Genomic DNA, 4,939 nt, shown 5'->3' on the forward strand with positions numbered 1-4,939 from the left:
TCTTTTTCCTAAATGTTTTGAAAGTTTGAGGGGGGAGAAACTGCATTTATTTGAATTGTATCTAAAAATCACTTGAAAACATCACAACTGCAGACATTTTAAAATTGCATATTGCTACAGATTGTAGGTATTCTTATCACTGACTGTGCTTTACTGCTCATCAGCTGTAACTTCTTAAGTAGACCATTTTGGAGGTCTTTTTTAGAGTATTTTAATGTACATAGGCAGTGTCTGAAGGTTCTTCCATGAGTTGCCTACATAAGTTTAACCCAAAGACAAAAATATAACAGAAAATCCTTGCAATTGTCTTGTGTTGTTATCTGTTGCAATTGTCTTGTGTTGTTATCTGTCTCAGCATGTCACAACAGAATGCTGCATTTTGATTGATTACTGAGCTAGCACATATAATTCAAGCAATGGATGGGGATGCATTCTATACGATAGCTTAGCAATGGCTATGGTATAGAATCCTTCTCTGCCTCACAACACTGTTTTTAAAGAAAGGTACCTTCTAGCAAAGGGGAAAGCCTTTCCCACAGCTTGAAGTAAAAACCGCAGTTTATGTCCAGAGTGGCTTAAATTGCCCATTTAAGCTGCACAGATAGGTGGAGATGGGGCACTAAGAGCATGACCTCCCTCCAGCACTGGATGAAACATTTCTGTTTTACTGTTATAAATTTACTTCTCGCTCTCCAGTGAATGTTTGTCACTCTGTGCATGTTTGTGTGATGGTGGGTTTGTGCGGATGATTCGAGGTGGCATGATATGGATATGTGCAGTAAAAATAATGTGACTGTGTGAGAATTTGGGTGGCTGATTGAATGGGGCATGAGCCAGGGTCAATCAACAGTCACAATCCCTTGCAGGGTGAACCACAAAAAGTCACTTAATTAACCTGTGCTTAACCCTGGGTAACTTGGCACAAAAAGCAGTCAGGCTAAACTTAGAGGCAATATGTTAAGAATCTATGCACTCCACAAACAGCAATTCAGTGAAAACACAACACATTAAAAAATCCAAACCAATTTAGAAACATAGAGTACATGTTAATAAATTATTTGACACCTAAACCATCAAAACCCAATTAGTAGAATCGAAGTTATGAAATTTTAAAGCTTGAGGTTCAAATTAGCAAGTCCTCCATTTTCGAAAATGGCCACCTGGGCAACGTTAGCACCACAATCAAGGGTCTAGTAGTGGATGGAGACATCTTGGGATTTCAAAACTCACTCAGGGAGGGTCCCAGTGTGGGTACAAGACAGTTGTTAAGCCTATTGTGTGGTGGCAGAACCCATCCTATTTAGATGGAAGTGGGGGTGTGCTTAGTTCCGCCCTATCAAGTAATTTAATGGCCCATTTAGGCTCTGCTAGTCCCACTATTGTGTGACTGGGGTGAATTCACAAAGTCTTAACTCTCAGTTACACCCGGTCATGGGACCTAAGGTAGGCTGCAGGCAGAGAGGGCTAAGGGCAGGAAAATGCCATCTTTCTAAATTTAGCATTTTTAAACTTGGTAATGCTATATCTGACTTTACCATTAAAGAGGGCTTATCATTACAAGTTCATAGATACCATAAATGAAATATTTGCCACCTCTGGTTTAGGAATTACAGCTTATTAAGTATAATAAGGAATCCCCAATGTTATCCTACGGGAGGGGTAGTCCTCAAAGTAGTAAAAAACAAATGTGGGCGTTTCTCACTACTAGGACAGGTATCACTTAAAGGTACATGGCCTACTTTTTAATTACACCACATCCTGCCTTATGGGTTGCCTAGGGTCTACCTTAGGGGTGAAATATGTAATAAGAGGGGAGTTTAAGTCTTGACAAGGGGTTTTAAATGCTTAGTGGACATGGCAGTAGGACACTGCCTTCAGGCTATAATGGAAGGCATTTGACAAGTTTTAAAGTGCTTATTAAGTGGATGGCACAATAAGTGCTGCAGACCCCCTGGTAGCATATAATTTACAGTTTCTGGGTATCTACAAGGGATTTACAGGTAAATTAAATATGCAGGTCAGGTGTATGCCAATCAAACCATGTTTTCAGGGAGAGAGCAAAAGCACTTTAGCACTGGTTAGCAGTGGTAAAGTTCACAGTCCTTAGGCCAACAAGCAAACATTCAGCAAAATGTAGGAAGAGGAAGACAATAAGTTTGTTGGTGACCCTGTAGATAGGGCCATTTCCAACAGATTGGAATACTGAAGTCTTGTGTGTGGTAATAGTCTGAAGGATTTGAGTTATGTTGTTATTAGTGAAGGATTCGTTTTGTGTTTTATAGTATGCTGTGCTACTAAATATGTTACTTGTGGAAAAGTTAAAAATTCATTACTTTAGAGTAACTGTAACCGCTACAGCAATCTTCTGCTCATGTTAACTGTGAAGTGTCAGTAAGCATTAAAACCCTTCGGCTAAAGGACGGACTCAAGGAAGGGGATTATGCAATCAATCTGGGAGGTGTTAAGGTGTGGTCTTCAACAGTTACGGGATATTGAGAAGTTAGTTGAATGTTGTACACTGAAGAATAAAGACATTAGATATAAGCTTTATGTGTGGCATGTTCTTGGCCATGCTGCTAGGCTGGGAGGACGCAGCCTGCAGTTGGCGTATGAGAAGTGCAAACTCCAATCCAGCTCATACCAGGCCTCATGCAGAAGTTAAAGGCCTAGCAGAGAAGCGCTATTGGAAAAGCCAGCCAAGACTTGCCAGCCAGGCTAAGAAACAAAAAGAAGGAGCAGCGTCACAACTGCAAGCTATTCATCATACAAAGAAAATGCTAAAGGCAGCAACAACAGTCACAGTTGAGACCTGTTGGAGAGGCCGATTCGTCCAAAGTAGCAAGTGGCATCCACTACATTCTGAATCTCGCCTCGAGTAAGGTGGCTCAAACACATGGCCCACCATTATTGAAGTCACAAATTGGAGCTGAAGTAGTAAAAGCTCCTGAAAAAGCACAAAGAAATTACTTGAATTAAATAGAAATATGAAATCAGATATCAGAACAAGCAAGAAACAGAAAACATACGCACAGTTAACAATGAAGAAGGCACCACAAAACCGCGAAGCAGTCCGACGATCTAAGCTCAGATATGAAGCTTGTACTTCCAGAAGGCACGGATGCAGGTGCACACGAGCGCTGCCTGAACAGTACATACTCTCAAAGTAAGGAGAAAGAGAGGTGAAGTGTACAGCAGACACATTTCTAAAACCTTTGCCCTCATTCAATGCCGCCAAAAACCAGAATACTGGCACCAGCTGGACCACATGGATCGAGACCTCTGATGATTTCATAAATGCCCTGGATGAAGCTAATTATGAGAAAATCATTGAATACTTAAAGACCCTCACTGGTGATGGAGTGAAGGAAGTAATAAAGAAGATCCCACAAACTGATACAATGTCATACTATCAAATCAAAGAAGCTTTAGGAGTCAAGTTTAATCCGATGCCTAGCATCGACTAGGAAAGGTAAATTTTCAATCAAGCGAGACAACAAGTTTATGGGACGATGGATTAATTTGTTGAGAGACTTGATGTACTTGTCAAGCATTTTAAATTGAATGAGTTTAGTGAGGAGGAAGCCATGCACCTCAGAGTCATTGATTATTTGTCAGACTCATTTCGAAGATGCATATTGTGGGAGACACTCAGCTTGGAGAAAGTAATGTTGGCTATCGGAGCCGAAGAGCGAGCAGATCAACAAGCTGCCATCATGGATGCGAAAACAACAAGAGGCAAATAGGCATTGGCCCAAGCACCAAGCACCAAGCAGATGCTCATAAGTCGACATCTCCGAAGAAAGAAAGACTGTGTTTCAGATGTGGATTTTCATTTCCACATGAGGATAAATGTCCAGCCATTGGACAAACGTACAAGGGGTGTGGGAAGGAGAATCATTCCATAATGGTTTGCAAAGAAAAGTAAAAACCACATGGGTCATGGCAAGAAGAGAAAATGGATACCAGAAGGTTGCAGAAGCATTCTCGCCATGCCCACAAAGACAAAAAACAGCCTCAACTACGACAGGTGGAAACCAAACAAAGAGTCACCCTGCACAAGTTCCTCAATGTCACCACAGTGAAGAGGACGAATGTGAAATGATCATAAATAAAAAGGAGCAACTTGCACTTGTGGGCCTTGCGCCCTGCAAAAAAGACAAACATATATCAAACTCAAGCAAGTTATCAAAACAAAAAAAATCACATGGATGTTGAAGTAGATATGCTAATTAAGAAAAATTATTAATGATATATATGTAATTATTAATGAGAAAATGTGTAGAGAAATTAATCATAGAGGAAATAATGTGCACGTTTGAAAATGTACCCTCAGGGTGTGATCACCATGTGTACTAAAATGACTGAAATTGTATGAAATAATGAAAATATATGAGAAAAATGTAATAATATGTCATAATGAGATGTATAACCTATGTGTTCCATTAATTTGTAGTGTTAAGTTAGCTGAACTAAAGGCCTAGTCTCCCTAGGCCTTGCACGTTGAGAGCAGAAAACAATAACCACATTTGCTCGGAAGCTGCTATGGACTAGCCTTGACCCGCGTGATGATGAAGTTACTTAGCTAGAATTTTCTGCAACGTACCGGCGGACAGTAGATGTTGAAGACAATTTGATACAATTATGTGTAGAGTAGGCTAAATGTACTTTCCCAGGACTTGATCAATAGAGGCACTGACTGAAGAGGAATATGCAAGAATTTCGAAACCTGATGAGCCGGGTGATGAGGGCATCACATGAAGGACCAATCCACATCTTGTGAATAAAGAAATATGAAAATTAGTAGATTTGGTGAACAAAAACTATAGGTTAAAGTCATATCTGCAGACTGACTGACCAGTTAGCAATTAGGGGAATGGACTGGGAGACCCTAATAAAAACTCATGACAAAGGGTGAGAATTTTGAGTTGCAGGAGGAGAA

Source organism: Pleurodeles waltl, chromosome 8 (assembly GCF_031143425.1).
Source record: "Pleurodeles waltl isolate 20211129_DDA chromosome 8, aPleWal1.hap1.20221129, whole genome shotgun sequence".
Taxonomy (NCBI): domain Eukaryota; kingdom Metazoa; phylum Chordata; class Amphibia; order Caudata; family Salamandridae; genus Pleurodeles; species Pleurodeles waltl.